The sequence below is a fragment of the Scyliorhinus canicula genome, chromosome 4, assembly GCF_902713615.1.
Source record: "Scyliorhinus canicula chromosome 4, sScyCan1.1, whole genome shotgun sequence".
NCBI classification, from domain to species: Eukaryota; Metazoa; Chordata; class Chondrichthyes; order Carcharhiniformes; family Scyliorhinidae; genus Scyliorhinus; species Scyliorhinus canicula.
The window spans coordinates 175,094,357-175,116,055 of record NC_052149.1 but is presented as its reverse complement, the minus strand read 5'-3'; the positions used below and the strand labels follow the sequence as shown (position 1 = coordinate 175,116,055).

At 42.4% G+C, this 21,699-nt stretch overlaps 1 long non-coding RNA gene across 2 annotated transcripts in view; it reads left to right on the top strand.

The window, feature by feature from the left end:
- Positions 1-15,667, top strand: part of LOC119965181 — a 47,796-nt gene extending 32,129 nt beyond the window's left edge. The window contains exons 2-5 of one of the 2 annotated variants that reach the window (XR_005460446.1): positions 11,589-11,672; positions 12,308-12,431; positions 12,768-12,937; positions 14,510-15,667. This is a non-coding gene — a long non-coding RNA (uncharacterized LOC119965181). The remainder of the gene's footprint in view (positions 1-11,588; positions 11,673-12,307; positions 12,432-12,767; positions 12,938-14,509) is intronic. The other variant, XR_005460447.1, reaches the window with a different exon arrangement.
- The last annotated feature ends 6,032 nt before the right edge of the window (positions 15,668-21,699 follow it).

Genomic DNA, 21,699 nt, shown 5'->3' with positions numbered 1-21,699 from the left:
GATCTATTTGTCACAAAATTCTGACAGTTGTTTATAAAAACACTGCATTCATCAAGTCCCCATTCTACTTGTTTGCTTCACTTGCTGATGCTTTCAAGTGGGCATAAATTTAAAGTCTGACCCTATGTAAAGGCTACACCATCAGAATGGCACGCTGGTTAAATTCCCAATTTTATCTAAGCAGTAAGATTATGCGAGATACACAACTATTTTATTCCTGTAAGGTGTTGTCTCGTAGAATCAAAACAGGAAATTTGATATATAGAACATTTAAAGGACCTCAAACATCAAGAACATTGCTTTTCAATTCAGCCTTGTTGGAAAAAGTAAAAGGGTGATTAAGGTAAAAGGTTAAATTGTTCAGCATTGGCTATCTAACTTAGAGAAGTTGAGTAATAATTTAGACCATTTGAGTAGGAAATGGTTCAGGATTTTTAAAAAGTGTTTAACAATCAGATTCTGCCATTAAAAGGTATGATAGTGAGCAGATCTCACAGTTGTGGGGTTGAAGAAGAATTATCCTCATTAAATACATTTACAATGCTGTTAGTGACCAAAACAATTACCCTCTCGCTTCCATTCTGATTGGTTAATGATGCCCAAATGGTTTGTATATTCCGAATGTTATGGAGCTTTTTATTCAACAGCATATCTTCGTCTTCCAGGAGGGCGACCAAGCATTGTTTTAAAAGTTAACGGTTCAAATATCAGGAGACACAAATTGAAAATAAAGAAGTTAGGAGAAAGAAAATAAATTAATAGGATTTCAAAATGAGTTAGTAGAGAAGGCCAGATAAAGGTCTTCAAGAGAAAATTGGATATGTTCCTGGAGAAAGAGACAATGAGGGATTTGGTAATAAATCGGTAGTTGGGCTTCAGATAAGACCATAAGATACAGGAGCAGAATTAGGCCATTCAGCCCATCAAATCTGCTCCGACATTCAATCGTGGCTGATATGTTCCTCACCCCCATTTTCCTGCCTTCTCTCCATAACCCTTGATCCCCTTATTAATCAAGAACACCAGATTTGTGCTTAAGGTGCTGTTGCCTGCAGGGTTGGAAGGTGGAATTAGAACAGTTCTTTCTTAGAGCACAAGAATTAAGAGCCAGTCAACCAAAAAAGGACTTGTTGGTTTGAATTATTTATTTCTGCTCCTAAATGTGTGCCTGGTTTATTCTATTGTACTATAGTCTGAGTGAAATCAACTAAATTTCTCAATAACTGCAAGATGTAACCTTTGAGGAATTATAACTTTAATGCACACAAAATCTGCATTTTCAAAGGTATGGATAGTTTAATTCTGAGTCCTGGTTCATTCTAAACAATGTTAATTATTTTGTGGCTACTTTAAATTGTTTGTATATTGTCCACTGGCTATTAGCTGCAAGCCCAGGGCCAGGGCTTTTAGGATCGCTAGGTTTCTCGTCCCACCATCTGAAGAGTCAGTGGCGATTAGAATAGATGGCATTGAGGTGCGTAGGGAAGAAGTGTTGGCAATTCTGGACAAGGTGAAAATAGATAAGTCCCCGGGGCCTGATGGGATTTATCCTAGGATTCTCTGGGAAGCCAGGGAAGAGATTGCTGAGCCTTTGGCTTTGATTTTTAGGTCATCATTGGCTACAGGAATAGTGCCAGAGGACTGGAGGATGGCAAATGTGGTCCCTTTGTTCAAGAAGGGGAGTAGAGATAACCCCGGTAACTATAGGCCGGTGAGCCTAACGTCTGTGGTGGGTAAAGTCTTGGAGAGGATTATAAAAGATACGATTTATAATCATCTAGATAGGAATAACATGATTAGGGATAGTCAGCATGGTTTTGTGAAGGGTAGGTCATGCCTCACAAACCTTATCGAGTTCTTTGAGAAGGTGACTGAACAGGTAGACGAGGGTAGAGCAGTTGATGTGGTGTATATGGATTTCAGTAAAGCGTTTGATAAGGTTCCCCACGGTCGGCTATTGCAGAAAATACGGAGGCTGGGGATTGAGGGTGATTTAGAGATGTGGATCAGAAATTGGCTAGTTGAAAGAAGACAGAGAGTGGTAGTTGATGGGAAATGTTCAGAATGGAGTTCAGTTACGAGTGGCGTACCACAAGGATCTGTTCTGGGGCCGTTGCTGTTTGTCATTTTTATAAATGACCTAGAGGAGGGCGCAGAAGGATGGGTGAGTAAATTTGCAGGTGACACTAAAGTCGGTGGAGTTGTAGACAGTGCGGAAGAATGTCGCAGGTTACAGAGGGACATAGATAAGCTGCAGAGCTGGGCTGAGAGGTGGCAAATGGAGTTTAATGTGGAGAAGTGTGAGGTGATTCACTTTGGAAAGAATAACAGGAATGCGGAATATTTGGCTAATGGTAAAATTCTTAGCAGTGCGGATGAGCAGAGAGATCTCGGTGTCCATGTACATAGATCCCTGAAAGTTGCCACCCAGGTTGATAGGGTTGTGAAGAAGGCCTATGGTGTGTTGGCCTTTATTGGTAGAGGGATTGAGTTCCGGAGCCATGAGGTCATGTTGCAGTTGTACAAAACTCTAGTACGGCCGCATTTGGAGTATTGCGTACAGTTCTGGTCGCCTCATTATAGGACGGACGTGGAAGCTTTGGAACGGGTGCAGAGGAGATTTACCAGGATGTTGCCTGGTATGGAGGGAAAATCTTATGAGGAAAGGCTGATGGACTTGAGGTTGTTTTCGTTAGAGAGAAGAAGGTTAAGAGGTGACTTAATAGAGGCATACAAAATGATCAGAGGGTTAGATAGGGTGGACAGCGAGAGCCTTCTCCTGCGGATGGAGGTGGCTAGCACGAGGGGACATAGCCTTAAATTGAGGGGTAATAGATATAGGACAGAGGTCAGAGGTGGGTTTTTTACGCAAAGAGTGGTGAGGCCGTGGAATGCCCTACCTGCAACAGTAGTGAACTCGCCAACATTGAGGGCATTTAAAAGTTTATTGGATAAGCATATGGATGATAAGGGCATAGTGTAGGTTAGATGGCCTTTAATTTTTTTCCATGTCGGTGCAACATCGAGGGCCGAAGGGCCTGTACTGCGCTGTATCATTCTATGTTTTATGTTCTATGTTCTATGAATACATCCCCCACTGACACTGTCTGCCTGCAGCAATTTCACGTTTCAAGGCACAGTAATTGGCTATAGGCAAGGCTTCTACCCCTCACCCCTTTTGTCTCCCGTCTTCCACCCTAATATTTCTCCTTTTATCTTGCCTCCCCACCTCCATTTCCTGCCTTGATACTTGCTAAAAGGCTATATAACATCTCTAATTGTTTCCCACTTTTAATGGCAGGTAACAGACCTGAAACACGGGTTTGATTTTCTCTTTAGAGATAGAAACCAGAGTTAGGATATTTCCCGGCATCATGAGTTGCTGTGCCTGGCCGCACTATCTTCATACCAGGGTAGCGGAAACAGGGCGGCTGGGCTATGGCCTCTCAGAGTAGGTCTGAGGTGGAAATAGAGATGGGCAGTTGCTGAGGCAAGCAGGTTTGAAGGCCCACCTCCATTTATTGGGAAATCACCGAGCCCATAGCTCTCACTCTCAACTGCCAACCTCATGCCCCCTCCATAGTCCCATGTCCATTCATAACCTCCATTCCCCTCCATATCCTGCAGACCCACTCGCCACCAATCACTATGGACACAGTCCATCAGCATTAGGAAGTCTGAGATGTTCATGGTACTGTCAAAATAAACAAAGAGCCATTCAATAACCTCTTCTCTGGTGCTCATTAAACTGTCCATCAAAGCAAAGTTCAACGGCTCCGATTCAACTGTGTCAACAACCCTTGCTGAAGTGAAGTGAAAATGTGAAATTTGGAACTCAGCCAAGCATTTATAACAGGATTCCAATGTACAACTGAATAAACAATGCCTACAGAGTTGAATACTTTAAACCCCATTTAATTAGTGGAACTGACAATCCTCTGTTGTACTGCTTTATAGGCTAATCAGATGACTGGGCTAACTAAATAGAGTAATACCTTTTTAAATAGCCTGAACATATGGAAACTGTTTCAAACACTGAATAGATAACTGGACTAGGAATCAATGTAAAGATTAGAGCACAGGGTCTAAATGACACATTGTGATCTGAATCTCAATACTGCTAAATTCACAACATGGATAAAGTACTCGAGCGCATCAGAACACTTTCACAAAGTTGGTCAATTGAATGGTCACTCACCTTTTAAGAACAAAGCCATATCATTAATCAGGGCATCAACAACAAACGTTAATTATTGCACAGCATCTAATGATGAAAAGTGATGCTGCCAAGAATTTTTTACTCGCCTATCAAAAGGTTCCTGACTTCAGAACAGGCAAACCCTCCAACCATGTAGACATAACACCCATAAGCTTCAGAAACCCACCCGCCTTACTGAAAATGGCAAACTCCAGGAAATATAAAATTGTGGTCGGCAGAAACATGGAAGTCACAATACCTGTTTCCATGCGTATCGGGTCTCACCCTGTCACATTTCCCAAGCCAGTCAAAATGGCGGCTGATGGAAATCAGGAGGCAGTTTCACGATTCCAGTTCCCCTGGCTCTTCTCCTCCATGCCAGCCACAAGTTTACCACGTGTCAGAACAACAATGTTTGGCCCAGTTTCTCTGAGAAAATGTATAACAGATCACTTTTATGTGAGTTTTTCTCTTCTCTTCCTTCATCATCATTAAAGTACATTTTCTTTATGAACTTTCTTGTTTCTTCTGTATTTTAAACATCTGTTTTTAATTTATTCTTTCCCCATTTACATTTTATAAAAAATTCTATTGTTGCTTTCATTTGAATTTTTCCAATTATTTGCTTTTCAGTGCTTTTTTCAGCCATGTTAATTATTCCATTTTTTATCCTTTATTTATCTATTTTCCCTGCAGGTTCCTAACATTCAGCAAGTAGAAGATGTAATATTCAAAACCTGTATACATTAATAAGACTTCATATAAAGTCACAGATATGTCAACTTTTACACTCAAGTCCCTGATTGTTCACCAGTTGATCCTGTGCAGTGCTGGTGGTTCAATCTTTTCTTTGGAGATGCATTTTCCCAATTAGCTAATTGGATCTGCAATTGTTGAAGCCATTGTGACAACATACAGCAGTGATAGCATGCAGGAATGAGATAACGATATACAGACAAAGTCAAATGATAAGCAGAATTCTCATCAGTGCCACTTTGTTAATTAGAGGCATACAGTCTGAGCCGAATATGCAGATGAAAAAGCAACATATTGTCATATGAGAACAAATACTTAATTTTTGCCAAACTAAATGCTAAAGAGTTGCTTGGGACAATTTGGTTTTTACTTTATTTTGGTTATCACATACTTGGGGCCATGGTGTTATTGCTGTGAACATATTTCAGGGCGATATATTTGTGTTGAGTTAGAACCAGGGATCTTTAGCTTGTGTGTTTCCTTGCAATTTGACAGCTTTTCACAGTCCCTCAGTTTTGTAATGGGGGTAGAAAATCAATCAGATATCTTAGAATAATAACAATCTTTATTGTCACAAGTTAGGTTTACATTAACACTGCAATGAAGTTACTGTGAAAAGCCCCCAGTCGCCACATTCCGGCGCCTGTTCAGGTACACAGAGGGAGAATTCAGAATGTCCAATTCACCTAACAGCACGTCTTTCAGGAGGAAACCAGAGCACCCGGGGAAAACCCACGCAAACACAGGGAGTACGTGCAGACTCCACACAGACAGTGACCCAAGCCGGGAATTGAACCTGGGACCCTGGAGCTGTGAAGCAACAGTGCTACCCACTGTGCCACCGCACAGCCCTTCAATAAGTTTCTATGTTTAGCATCGGAATCACCAAGTTTTCTATCTCTTAAACTGAGAACGCTGCATAGTTTTGTTTATCTTTCGCCTAAGAACCAATTGGCAAGAGATGTCATGCAAAATCATTTTTTCAACTCTCCTCTGGCGTTGAATTCTTTAACTGAATATGAATAATTGCTCTGTCAACATCAATTTGAGTGGTGGACATTATTAAGCAGATTGCTGTTTCTAACCAATATGTTTGTGGATCGGACTTCTGATGGCCATTGGTCGTGGAGAAAAACATTCATAAACTAATAAATCTGCTGACCTCCCTATGTTCACAGTGGTTCGAATCAGCATTAATTCTCGGTTAAATGTGTCTATTTAGACTCATTGCTGAAAACATACCAGTAATTATCTTGCCTTTAATTTCAATAATCCTACAATTGATATAGTTGGATAAACTAAACATTTGAGCTAATTTTGGCCTACCGTGCCATTGATTTTACACCGCGTTGAGGTAATTATTTCGACCTCCACCATTTGGTACATGAGAGCAATCCTGGATCATTGAGGGTGGAACCTTACAGTCTTTGAAGATTTTCTGATAACAGGATCAAAAGCGTAACCCCATTGGTGATTGCCAGCTGCCCACATGTGTGCTCTTACTGGGGAGAGAGTGGGGTGGTGGGGGGGGTGTGAAATTTAGAGGTCACTTCTGGGATCACCATTCCATTAGGCGTGGTAGATGGGATTGGCATGCAACTTTCCATTGGGAGAGATTACAGCAGTGTCCTGCTTACAGCCTCACCTGGCGAGGTGGACACTGCTGTTGTGGCAGGCAGGAGACTGTGAGGGAACATCAATATGAAGACACCCTCAAAACATATATCTGATGATTAAAATTATTTGTGGCCACAGCTGCCAGGCCATTATTGTGGAGGGGACCCCTCCATCGGATTGCATGCGGCTACAGCTGTCATCCTGTGATAGAGGCGGCTTGGGTGGAGACACAGGAATTAAGGGAGGCTTTGCAGCTGTTGCCACCGGTAACATCTCAGCGGCCTCCTCAATCTGGCTGCAAGGGACCAGTTAATTGCTCCCAGTAGACCAGCCTCCATTGCTCATATGCCTCCCACAAAATCAACCCCCCCCCCCCCACCCCCCCCCCCCCCCACGGCGAACAGGGCAGCCTGTCGACTCAACAGCCGCTTTTGGATTTCGCCCCCTGGTCAAGCCTCGAGCCACATCTCCATGGTTCTCACAAGATTCTACCCTAAGTACGATTTTTTATATGGAGAGACATTTAACTGATGAAAAGTGATTGGCCTGGGCTGTTAACTATGTTTCTCTCTCCACAGATGCTGCGAGACATCCTGAGTGTTTCCAGTCTTTTCTATCTAATACCTTTTTTAGATGCTTTGGCACTTGGCCAATCAAGGTTTCTGTGTAAAGCCGTTCCGTATTCCCACACACGAATTGTTTAGCATGCAATGATTTTGAAGTATATATACCAGGACGGTCAACTGTACTGTAATATAAGGAACCTTTTAAAGATTATAAATATTTATGCTGTTAATGGAACAGCTGCAACATCTTAAAAAAACATCTTGTACTTTTTTGAAAATGGTTAAAACCTTTAAACCGAGTAAGAACATTATTGAGAGAAGGATGGAAACAATATTTTCTATGATGGTAAAGTTGCTTAATTTTGGTTACTGTAAATAGTAAAGGAAAAAAATCAAATGTATAAAATTTAGGAAGTACCATGGCCATATAAAGCTTGAAGATTTGTTTCAAATTAAAATTTTAGTCAACATAGTTGAGTAATGAATCTAAACATTAAAAGTCTGTTACAAGTAAGAACATCACATCCTGCCGTCTAATGGGTCCAAACTAATGGGTAAAGTTTGCAAATACCAGGATTAGTGCTTGTTCCAGTGTTAATACTGGAAGTAAGCATTGGAAGTATGTGCAATATCTGAAGACTGTAGGTGAAATTTCACGGGTATTGGCTAGACGGGAACAGAATTTACTGTGAAACTCACTTCCGCTCAACGGGCGGGATTCTCCCAACCCTGCGCCAGGCCAGAGAATCCCCGCGAACTGGCCATGCTGCCCCGACGCCGACACGCGATTCTCCTCAGCACGGAGAATCGACGCCATCGGCGCCGGGGTGGTTGGCGCGGTGCAGGTTGCGGGTTGCTCTACGCAGCCGGCCCACTGATTCTGCTGCCCGATTGGACCGAGCGGCCATAGGAAAAGAGCAGAGTCCCGCCGGCACTGTTCTAACCTGCTCTGTGCCGGCAGGACCTCGGTGTGTAAGGGTCAGGTGGCAGCCTGTGGGGGAGAGGGGGGGGTCCGACCCCGGGGGGGCCCCCGAAGTGGCCTGGTCCGCGATCGGGACCCACCGATCGGCGGGCCGGCCTCTGTGGCTGGGGGACTCCTTTCCTACGCGCCGGCCCCTGTAGCCCTGCGCCATGTTGCATCGGGGCTGGCACGTTGAAGGAGGCCACAGTGCATGCGCGTGTTGGGGCCGGCGCCACTGCGCATGTCCTCATTGGCACCAGCGCAACTGCGCATGCGTGGATCCCATGGTGCACAGTTCACGCCTGGATCTGCAGCTGGAGCGGCGCGAACCACCCCAGCGTTGTGCTGGCCCCCTGTAGGGGCCAGAATTAGTCGTGGGAGCGGCCCGTTCACGTCTTCGTAAAACACGAAAGTGTTTCCAACGGCGTGGGCACTCTGCCGCGGGATTGGAGAATTCCGCCCAACATTCCTGAAAATTCGTGATGTCACACTGTAGGGCCAATTAAGGCTGCCCAGTATAGAAGGTTGGATGGATCAGACCTGGGGGTGGGGTTGTCAGCGCTGAGGGGGAGGGGTTGGGAGGAGGTTGTTGGGTGCCAAGTTCAATGGCATGCCCCAGGATTTTGGGAACCCAATTAAACCTCCAGTGGAAAAACAGATAGGTCCGTCAACATGGAAACAAATTTGGTGTGAACACTGCGGCTTTTCGGCTATGAACTGATCGTGACTAAAACCTCACTGACTCAATGTATTTGTGTATAGTAGCTCTGAATTATGCCTGAAAAATCTGCACGTCCTGTCCAATATCTGCCACTGATCCAAATAGACTTTGTGGCAGCAGTGAGGAAGCTGAGGGTGGGGTCATGGGGTAAGGGTTGAGTGGGGAGTTCCCTTCATCTACTTACATTAGCGAAGAAAGAAAAAAAGTAATGAATAAGGATTTCTCCAACTTCCTGTGCTCATGGCTTTGGGGTGTCCCAGAGTGCCTCGCCACTTTTTGAACTGCGGCCATTTCTATAATGTGCAAAATGTACCAGCCAGCCAATTTGCACACAGCAAGCTCCTTCAGGCAGCAATGTTGGATCTTTTACATCAATCTGAGAGAGTGGACGTAGTCTCAGATTAACATCTCACCTGAACACTGGCACCTGAGACAGTGAAGCACTGTCTCAAGACTGCACTGGGACTGTAAGCCCACATGTTCAACTCTCTGGAATGGGTCTTGAACCCATAACCTACTGAACTACAGAGAGCAGAATACTCAAACAATGGTCGACACCCATGCCATCAAGGGTGCATCTGGTCTCTCTGCTATTGCTGCAGCTCTGGACTGTCCAGGGCTTAGGTGGTTCAGCAAGGGCTAGTGGCCATGGTGGGGAGTGAAGTGAGGGAGAGGTTGCTGGGTCTGCAAACAAAGTGTGGTTGTTCTCTTTTGTGGGGGAATTTTATTTTAGAGAACAATTTTTATTTATGCAAGGATATGGTCATATTGTTCGGTCACGCTCGATGACAAACCTACAATATCGGTATGCTTGGTCATAATGAAGGTCTTGGTCATTGGGAGTCTGACATTCAGAAAGATCCTACCCTCAGCTCAACCCCCCACCTTGCCCCCATATGATTACAGTGGCAATATGCCAAATAGACATGGATTTTCAAGGCCAACATTGTTTGTTGATCTATTTTGTTAGATTTGTGGCACAGATTTGTTGGTGAAGCAGTTTAGAAAGACGATCAAAAGGAAATCTGACAAAACGCAGAAATATGACAGCAGCAAATTCACAAATAATATGAATCTGCTTGTGAATTTAATCCCTTCCTATATTTAATCCCTGTCCGTACGACGAGTGCAAAACCGTGTGGGAAATGTAAAATCTCAATCAGTAGGCTTTTAGTGTCCTTAATTGGATTTTATTGTCAGTGACCATGGCTCTGACTCTCACATGCGCCCACCGATCTCAATATCCCACGTGTGCTCAATTACATTGGGGCACATGCCCTATGTAACCTGGCGCAAGTTTACATGCATACCCGGCGTGTAAAGGCAATAAATACTCTTCTCCAAATTCCACTATGGTACAAGAACTGGAGTCCATACTAGAGTTGAATGAAAAACTAATAATTGAATTCTTACACATTAAAATTGACATGTATTTTGCTTCTTCTAAAAGATTACAACAGAATTAAGGTAACCAGGAAGGATGCCAATGCTTTTGAGTGGGTGTGGAAGAAAATTATTAATATGTTATGTGAAAAGGCTTGAGAAACTGAAAGTTTCTCCCTCGAGCAAAGAAGATTATGGAAAGGTTTGATAGAGGCGTTTCAGGAATGTCTGTAACCAGAGCACATGGATTTACGGTCATTGGCAAAACAAACAGAACTAACTTGAGGGGGAAAATTATGGGCAAGTTGCTATGATCGAGAATTCACTGTGATGCAGATTGAATCATAGGTTTTAGAAAGGAATTGAATAAATACGCGGAAATAAAGTATTTGCTGAATTATGTGGATAGAGCAGGAGAAGGATCTCCCTTTCAAAGGCACAATGGGCCGAATGGCCTTCTTCTCTGCTGTAAATTCAGGTTCTATGAACTAACAGAACACTCTTTCCTGCTAATGAGTTTTCATACACTGATATTTATCATATGCATTCTCCTGTTATGGGATATTAACTCTGGATCAATTGATGTAGATTATCTGGGTCAGGATCAATTTTCAAATGAGGAAGCAACTAATCAAACCTAACTTCTGCTCTGTAGCTAACAGTTATGAGAATACCAACATTTCTATTCAACTAGGGACATGGAAAACATTGGCCCTGAAGGGTTAACAACACAGCTTAAATTATCTTAAGAGCTCGTCATAAGCTAGCTAACTCCTGGGAGAAATATTGAATCCCACACATGGGAAAACTGGTGTCATGCCCCCGTGAGTCAAAAAACTCTGTGACACAGGAGTGTGGGAATGGAAGAGAAAAGTGGAGAGGACTAGGAATTTATGTAGTAAGTGAAAGTTTATAATTGAAAATGAGTCGTTAACTGGATTAGTTAACTGAGACTGCCTGTGGTAACTCTGTATATGTGATCACGTGAACACCAGTTAATAATTGAGAAATAGAGTGATTATTCAGGAATATTAGTTTGATCTGAAATGCAAACTATTTGATATTGCCGTACCATTGTTTGAATAAAGTATCACACTTCGACCTTCATAAATCAGTATTTAACTTCACCTCCATTTCATGTGTGATTATTTCTAATGGATGGACAAAATGTAATAATAGGCTTTAATAGTGACTCTCCATGACTCAGTCCCAGATGTTTTAAGTAGCACATTTGACCTAAGTGTTGGCGCTGGTGTTCAGCTGAATAAGCGAAATCCGAGTACAGCAAACATAATTATTTTTCTTGCACCAACTCTAATCAAATTTGCACTTCTCCCCCAATTTCATTAGGAGTGAAAATTTAACCTTTTCCTTCTTATTTTTTAGAAGGTGTGACCACCCATGATTGAGCATTAATGGGCAAGGAGCCAGGACTAAGAGGGCAGCCAATGCACATCACCAGGTCAAAAGGTCATCAATTTTGAAACTCTGGGAAAAAGGATCCAACTAAATACTAACTTAATTCATGTTTCCATGATCTATCTTCAACCTCCTAAATCCTAAGCTCTGGTTTATTTTGAATTGGAAGCAGAATTTTAAATGATACAACATAGCAGATTGCACGGTCAATGAATCAAACATTGAGCTTATAATCGCTTCACAGGTATTGATTTTAACTATAAAGTGACTCAAGTAAGTTACATTGCGCAGTTGTTACAAATATTCACAGTTCTTAAAAAATATAAGAATGTACAGCAGCACTTTTAATACCAACTGTAAAAGAAGGCATTATATTTCAGTTAATCATTGCAGACGGTGCTTTTAAATTAACAAATTAGTTCACCTCATTTATCAAATCTTTATTGTACAGGAATTCACTTGTTAATATTTGTTATTATTTTCTGTTTCGGCAAATCGATAAATCATCCATTTAACTCTAAAATTGGTTAATGCCAAAAGTAAGAAAAGAATACACATGCTCTAAACGTATGTATTTCAAAGTTGAATTTTCTTTATGTTTCGCGGTTGCGTTTCATGAACGATCATAGCAGAGGAAGCCTGTGAGGCCTTGAGAAATAACACTCCTGTTTCTCATGTTTCCGCAGGCCAAGATTATTTATTTTTTGATGTAACTTTGTGTGGCCTCTTCAAAGCTGCCCCTTACTAGTATATGGCTACAAGCAAAAATTTACAATCAGCTCCTGGTGGCATATGCCAGCTCCAAAGTTGGTAAGTGAACTGGGCAATTTTAACTGCCTGGTTTCCACATAAACTAAAATAACCCACAAAGTTTAAATCAGCCTTTCTTTATGTTCAATGGGATCAATTTATCATGTCATGATCATGAAACCGACAAGCTGAAACAAGAATCATTCAAAAATGGTGTAAATACTGGATGGATTGCAGGCCGGTTAATGCCAGGCACTATAATACCCAGTGAAACGTGTTACTAATAGGAGATTTTGACAGCAGTTTATTTTTGTTTAAAATTCTCCTCCCAATATCTGAATCTTTTTCAACTGTGATCTTACTCGACGATTAAAGAGCTACATTTCCCCACTGTAGGCCTCTAGAATGAACGATGGAGCATGAGGCCTCACACGTGAATCAGCCAGAGGTGCAGTGCTGCATCTCTGGTCAGTTGTGAGTCTGAGATGAAGCACTGTAGCTCTGGAGGATGAACACTGCAGCACTGGCCGGGAACATAGAGTGGGACAGCACCACACAGAATGAAGGTAATGTGTACACTTCTTTTGCATTTATATAGTTGCCAGGCTTTTCATTTTTGCTTTAGCCGAAGATTTTGACACGAGTGTCACTAATGATATATTTATTATTGAATAGCAAAATAAAGTTATGACACCATGAAAGAATTTTCTTATGAATTTAATTTAATTACAAGAAAACATCATTATGTTTGGACAGTATTTTCAAATGTATAGCTTAAAAATTGTATTTAAAAAGAAAAACAGCTTGGTGATATGAGCATTGTATTTGTTTTATTGTAAGCTTCTTAAAGACTGAGATTTTAAGAATTTTTTATAATCAGGAAGAAGCCTTTTTGTCATATACCAGTCATTAAAAGAAATATGTCCAAATGATAGTCAGACTTCATCAGTACAAACCCATGGGAAGATGAAAAAAATATTCCTTATCAGGGGATCATCGTCTCATGGTTCAATCTCTTTTCCTGTCCATAATTAATCTTTTGCTCAGAACCAGAGAAAACATTTGTTGCAATGAGCAATTTGCAAATTTGCATGAACGAAACTACACTATATTTTACTGATGCAACAGTTAATGTAAAAAGAAGGTGAATGCAATCTACTATCCTCTGTGAGAGAATATTATGGTCGAATTCTGAAAACAGCCAGTCTGTTTAACTTGAAAATTACAACAGTCACCGTTGTCATGGGAGGCTGGCAATCTCTAGCAATCATTCCTGAATGTTATTGTTCCCACAGTATCCTTGTATTGCATATCTTTCATCTCTTTAATTAATCGTAACACAGTTTAATATCTCAAATTTAGGGATTACAACAGGATTCTTAACCAGTCAGGAGCAACACAAGAGAGATGTCAAGAAACTGATAGGTGGAGTTATTTGGATCACATTCTCAAGTAGAAAGGGTCACCTTTTTAATGAGGCAAGACCCAATCCATTTCCCAGTCTTATTCCATGCATTCCCTAAATAAAAACTGGAGACTCAAAATAACCTCAGTGTGATTCCAAAGCATCCTCACTAAAAAATATTCCCAGTACTGTCTTTGTGCAGTGCAGAGTTTAAGACAAGATTGTTCTGCTTTATATATTCAGCAGGATAATTGCCACTTTTACTATAATAAAATTGAAGTATGACAACAACAAACATTAATTGCTTTACTCCTCTTAATACTCAATTGACAACTTGCAAGATGACATTTTAAAAAATCTTGTAACTGTTTTTGCTACTTGTGCTAAGAAAAATAAGAAATTCAAATGTATTGTATATGACACCAGATTTTACTAAGCAAACTTAATTTCAAAGTTATTAATATGAGGACCAAATATATATATTTTTAATCTTGCAAAACTGACAATTAATTGCCTGTCTGAAATACAAGGAAATTAAAAGCAAAAATGCAGAAAATCTGGAATGAAAGTAGAGTTTGTTGAAAGTGCAAGGCAACTAGTCAGCATCTGAAAGAGAAATACTGGTTCGCATTTTGGGGTGAAACTATTTATAAGAATCTAGAACATGTATATATCTTTGTCTTTAAAAGGTTGATTGATTTGCATTTCTAGCAATTTCCCTTTTCTATTTTAGAGATGTAAAGGTAAATGTTGTGAAGCAAGGTTCCCTGGAAGGAGATTCACTCAACAGGTGTATTAGTCAGGCAACTGGGTATGAAGGACAACATGTACAATTCACTATTTTCCAATCTTCCTGTATCAACTTTAGGAAGGGAGTCACCAGAGATTCTCTGATCCACACTTCTGTCAAATGAAGATCCATGTCAGGAGTGAAGCCTCAGAAATCCTCCCCTGTATATTTGTGTAGAGAATTCAGCACAGTTCATAAAAAAATTCATTGGGGAGTGTATTTCTGATAAGACCTTGGAGTTTCCATTTGTAAATAAATGCTTTCTTAACAATAATCTTATAGTTGCTAATATATTTTTCACAAAAGTTACAGCTTGGCTTTTACCTGATATGGATGTTCAGATGTTGAGTATTGCTGGAAAAAGGCAAAAAACCCAAACAATTTGTCAACTAAACAAAGCTTAGGGGACAGCCATTCCCTGGTTCATTCCCTGTGGCAATTCCTTGATACATCTTAACCTGCCTGGTTTGAATTTGAACAAAATCTTGGCAGTTAACTGTTCCCTGGTGCATCCTCCATGGCAAAGCCTCTACCACTCAGAGTCCACTTTCCAGCTAATCAGCACTCTCTTCTCATGCAGTATAAATTGTTGTTCCCTTTAGAATTGGTATTCTTGCATCCTGTTCTGGCGAGTGCAAGATGAATAGCTTTGATAGTATATTATCTTTTTTCAGAAATACTCAACTTCTGTACTATGAAACAACGGTTTTGTTTGCATATTTCCTAAATAAATGCACAGAGGGAATAGTGTCAGACTTTCTATTCTGTGAGTAATGAGAAACACAGGGCAGTATAATCTTTCTCTTAAGAATGTTTTGTCTCCCCACATACCGTCACTTCCGACTTTCCACTGACCTTCTCCTCAGGGTCCAGTTTTCCCAGGAATCCCTTCTGTACTGATAAGGGGATTCCTGGAAATACTGTTCTTGGGGGCAAGGCTTGGCAGCTGTTCAATAAGAAGATGAAGGAACCTGGGATTTCATAGATGCCTGTGGATTACAATGGAAAAAGGAGTGCTTTTGAATTATATTTGGCCGAATACACTCAGAACATGTAACCTCAGTTTGACGCTTGAATAAAAATCAATTATGAATTACTGAACTCAAAAGTGTCTGCAATTATTTTTCAGTCAAGTGCAGAGAGCACCAACTTCATTTTAATCTAGTTATTAACACATAAAATTTCTTTCATGTGCAGAATTAGATTTCTAATTCAATTATTTCTGCAAGTCAGTGAATACAGTTTGGGAACATGAACTAATGCAGCCCCCCATTATAAATGACACTTTGCTGCATAACATGGTGACTTTGCCATCACTTGTTTTTTTTAAGAGTATGTATAAACAACGTGATCACTGATTCAGCGTGTCCATCACATGCCCTGTCTCACACTAACCAATGCAAACCTATGGTACGCTTGTTTTGACTATTTCATGAATAAAAGAAAATCAGTCAGACAACTCACAACCTAAGATACAGAGTGTATGAACATCAAAAGGGAGGAGTGTGACTGTAAGTTAATCAATTAAGGACCCAAGAATATATGGGAACAGCAAATCAGTGATAACGGATGGAATGTTTCTAAGGACTCGATTCTCCCGATCGGAGACTCCTCCCGTCAGTGGAAAAACTGGAATGATTCCCGCTGGCGGTAGGAGTGAACCTGATGTACCATTCCATGGCACTTCGAAAATTTTTTACTAAGGGTCAGGTTTTCAGTGCCATCCAATGGCACACTGGGTTCTCACTGGACCTGAGAGGGGCGGGACCTAATCTCTTTGAGAGGTGCTGCTCGTCCGAGACTGGAGCATCCGGGAGGGGCTGCTAGAGCCCATTCCCGGATCACCGGCAAGACCCCCCCCCCCCCCCCCAAATTCTAATTGCTGGCAAGGGCCACCCATCCCTCCTCGAGGCCCCTCTTTCAACCTCCCACCACTGATTTCCTCCCCTTGCCAGTGCCAACCTGACACCTTGAACTCTGAGGGGTGACAAGGGAGTATTCTCCCCACAATTCCTCCAGGGTGTTGAGGGGGTCCTTCGTGGGAGGTAGGGGGGTGGGGGGCTTGTGCTCGACTGGAGGAACTCAGATCAGGGAGGTCTTTCCTGACATGGGATAATTTAGCTCCTCTTCCCATCTGTAACTTTTAAACCCTTTAAACAGCATGTCAGTATCTCAAAATTACTCCAGTCTCAGACGAGCAGCACCTCTCAAAGAGATTAGGTCCCGCCCCCTCAGGTCCAGTGAGAACCCAGTGTGCCATTGGATGGCACTGAAAACCTGACCCTTAGTAAAAAAATTTCGAAGTGCCATGGAATGGTACATCAGGTTCACTCCTACCGCCAGCGGGAATCAAAATTACAGTTCTCTGATAATAAATTGAAAGTGTTCCCATCTGCAGTCTTAAACCCATTAAATAGTCAGACAATGGGTTTTATTCTCCACCTGGTGCCGCTGCTAGTTGAGTTAACAATGAGGCGGAGAAAACCGATCCGTTTCCAATAAGACTCACTCGCATCGACTTAACGGCCGGACGCCAAATTACCTGGTCCTCTGGGCCGGGAATCACACGAGTGAGAATTTCTATTGGACCTGATAAACGTAGCCCTGACACGGTGGACCTCACAGTGGGCCAACTCTCTTTAAGAAAGTCCGGGGGGGGGGGGGGGGCTGAATTATGATGTAGGGGGCGTGGTCAGCTCCAGGACCTCACCATCGGGCCACAGCTCAAAATGGCGGCCCAATAGCGGGATTCTGGCTTTGGGTGACTGTGTGGAGTTTGAACGTTATCCCCCTTGTCTGTGTGTGTTTTCCTCAGGTGCTCCAGTTTCCTCCCATGGTCCAAAGATGTGCAGGTTAGGTGGATTGGCAATGCTAAATTGCATCTTAGTATCCAAAGTTTAGGTGGGATTTCTGGGTTATGGGGATAGGGCAGAAGAGTGGGCCAAGGTCCGAGTGTTGGACCGAATGAACTACTGCACTTTAGGGAATTTATGGATTTACTTTGAACTTTTTCAAGCCTGTTTGTATGCATTAAAGTCCAAACTCTTTGAACTGCATTGTTTACATTCAATTTAACAGACCATCGCCTTTTACAAGCTATTTGATTGACAGTCAGACCGTTTCAAAGGGAGGTTTAAGGTTTTTATTTTTGTAGCTCTACAGGAGTTCCATTAACTCAGAGGAGCGGTGGTTTTCCTAACCACTGTTTTTTTAATGAGGCTGTCCTTTGTTCTCAGAACCTTGAAACTCTTGAGAAGAAAGAGACAACCTTTTTAGCGGTTAGAAAAACAGCTGCAGCTCTGAGTTAATGGAGTCCCTGCAGAGCTATATAAATAAACAAAATAGCTTGTCAAAGGCAATGGTGCCTGGAAATGAATGTAAACAATGCAGTCCAAAGCTTTTAGGCTTCAGGGCATACAAACAGGCTAGAAAATGTTAAAGACAATTAAATTGACTGTGAAAATAACACTTCCAAGGTTTCCACCATATTAAATGGAATGGAATCTCACACTTTGAGATTCCCTCCGCTTGTGGGCAGCCCCGGAAAATCCTGGCTAAAGTGTGGTCTCCAGTGGGAAACGAGATCCATTCTCGGCAGCTGGTTGAGTATGATCTAAATTGCAATCCCCCTACACTTAGAAGATGTTTTGGATAAGAGTGTGTTTTGTACTGGAACTGAGATTGGGCCTAAACATGGCAGCATGCCAGGCTTCACAGAGATCGGTGTGCCCCTTTTAAGGGTTGCCCCAAGTTCTAAGTGATAGCCAAGCCCCCCCCCCCTCAATATCACCAACCTCGGGGCATCAGTGCCCCTCCCCCTGAGACCATTCTCACTGTCATCAACACCCTACTTCCACCCCCACCCAATGATCGCTGGCATTGGGGCATTGAGGCCACCTGGGCCCTTAGACCCCTCCTCCCTTGTAGTATCAAGGCCCTCCCTAGGTGAGTGATACTCTGCTATGGGCTTGCCAGATGCCCCTCCCACTTCATGCCCCACCCTTCATATCCCCTTCCCCTTTCAGACCCTGCTCCATTTTGGGACCTGCCCCATGGCAGTGCCAATGTGTTACTGCACCCTGGCACCCTTGCCGAAGAGAATCCTGTCCATGGTGTGAGTTACGTTGTGGGCAGCAGTGTTTTAGATTATGTCAAATTTACGGAGAGCAGAAGATGAGAGATTATCCAGGAGAGCATTGGAAAAAACAAGTGGAGAGTTAAGAAAAGCATAGATGAGGGTGCCAGCAGCAGATAAGCTGAGGTGGGGTGAAGACAGGTTGTAGAACAGTAATAGGCAACCTCGTCTAGTGAGTATGCTGCATGAGTGGCCCGCCTTCATCTCAATGGGCTGCAAGTTTGAAATTGGGCACATTCACTAACTATGATGGGCAAGGTGGCACTGCCACTCACAGCGCCAGGGACCCGGGTTCAATTCTGGCCTCAGGTGACTGTGTGGAATTTGCACATTCTCCCCGTATCTGCTTGGGTTTCCTCCGCGTGTTCCGGTTTCCTCCCACAGTCCAAAGGTGTGCAGATTTGGATTGGGCATGTAAAATTTCCCCTTCGGGATGTCCAGGAAGGTGCAAGTTACGTTACGGGTTACGGGGATAGGGCGGGGTGGATCAGGGAGTGGGCATGGGTAGGGTGCTCTTACAGAGGGTTGGTGCAGACCTGATGGGCCGAATGACATTCTATGGATTCTCTGGATTCTATTATGACCCTTGAATAAGATTGAATACATTTAATACATACTGAATATTTAATAAATGTTATAGAAAATGCTTAAATCATTCATATATTAATAGAGTTGTCATCAACTTCAACGGGAAAAAACAAAAGAAGCATTTGTACTTTAGACGCAGTCAATGTTGTGTGCAATCAGATGCACCTCACTTCACCTGCCCTTGCTTTACATCCGTATCATTTACGCGGATAGAATTTGGCAACTTTGCACGTGGGAAACAATTAACAAAATGGGTCATATATGACCATTTGTTGCTCACCACTGTTGTGGAATGTCCACATTTCGACATTTTTATTTGTTACAGAGGTGGAAGGAAAATTACTGCAAGTATTAATTGAAACTCTTCTTCTCCATCATCTTAGTTTCTCTAACAACCGAGGGCTGGGTTCTCGGGTCCCCCAGCCGCGTGTTTCCCGTTGGCACGCCATTCGCTGGTGGTGGGATTCTCTCTTCCCTTCGCTTGTCAATGGGACTTCCCATTGAAGCTACCCGACGCCGCCGGGAAACCAATGGGAGCTCCACTGCCAGTGGGAAAGGAAAATCCCAATGGCTGGAGAATTCCGGTCCTAGTATTTCTAATGTGTTAAACACAAAAACAAACAAGAAAATAATGCAAATTATCTGTGCAGGAACATTTGGGGCATTTTTCTGGTGCGGCACGCCCAGTGGGATTCTCCGTCCTCCCATTCAGCCAATGGGGTTTCCCATTGTGGGCAGTCCCACGCCCTCAGGAATTCCCCGGGCGTAGGTGCGCTGCTGGTGCAACGGAGAATCCCGCCAGTGGAGAATCCAGCCCAAGATAATCTTTTGTAATGTTTTCCATTAGTGGCTTATGCCTATGTTAGAGGCCTGTGGTTGAGTTCCAACACTCCCCAAATCTGTCATCAGGGATATTCAACAAGGTAGCCGCCAATCATGAGAATGTACTGAGAATAAATGGCACTGCCCTCCTACCCACATTTCCCAACTCCCCAAGTAAACCATTGTTAAGAGCTGTGAAAATAACCAGAATTTGGTTTTGTTTGTATAAAAAAAATTTTAAATCGCAAAGCCTTAATTTTTTCAGGGATAAATCTAAAAACATAACCAACGTATGCAATGTAGTAATTCCACAATGATAATTCTCATCAAGAGAGCTGTAGACAGAAATAGCCCAGTGAGTGGGAAGTCTGTACCTTTAGTAATGTGTTCTAAGTGGTTATACAGCTTTATTTCTTCTATTTATGCTCATCTTGAAATAACGAGGAAAACAAAATGATTCATAGAGACAAATGAATAACTGCACCATTATTTAAGCTTCCTGTGAGATTTTTATTAAAATGTCCAGATTTAAACAATGTATTTCAACAGAAACTTCGTACCCGTCGGAACGATATTTTGAACCACAGCTTTTAAGAATATGTCTCACCCTTTACTATAAAACCCATTCACAGATAGTTTCACACATTGCAAATAGAAATGTATTTATTTCTGTGAATCTAGCATGAGAAGGAAGCAAATGCATCGGTATAAATGGGCATAATTCGCCCCCCCAAGTTTCTAACTGTGGTCTCTGGTGGGCGTTGAGGTGTAATTCCCATCAGGTGGTTGGGCGCAATCGGGATCGCAATCCAGCCACACTTGGAAAATTTTGTGGAGGCGGCACGTTTTTCACCGGCACTGAGATGGGCGGGGCCTAAACACGGCAGTAAGCCCAACTTCGCAAAGATCGAGCTACCAGTTTTAAAGGATTCTCTGATCTCTAAGTGACAGTCAAGCCCTTGCCGCCCCCGCAATATCGCCAGCATTGGGGCTTCAGTGCATGCCCCCCGCCCCTCCATCCCCATCCTCTCCGGCATCAAACTTTCTTTATATCTGTTATTGGTAATTATTTACATTCTCACATGTGTGGTATGCTGAATGGTCACATGAGATATAAAAACCCTGTAAACAAAAAGATCACCGACCATACTCACAAACTGAAAATTACTCTCAGTCACAACACCAATAAACTTGGCAAATAAAACATTTCTGCTGCCAGATGCATTTGTTAATTTATCAACTGTTGAATTGTATGTAACTATTCTGACTCTCCACTAAAAAGAGCAAAACAATTCCAATGAAATCGTTACAATTGAAACAAATTCTAGATGGTGACAGTGTGACAACAGCAGGGGGTGAATAATGGAATAAAATACTGGGTAGTATTTAGTGGAGAGCTGATGAGAACCCCATGCCACTTTTTTTCGGGAAGGCGCATCAAGAGTCAGTGAGGCAGTTAACTGGGCAGCGGATGGTCTTCCAGAAATTGCCTGCTTAGAGCTGCCGGCCCATCAGAGGCACGCAACACTTGGTTGATCATCAGTGCTACCGGAGAGGTGGTGGTGATGGTGGTAGGTGTTACACCCAC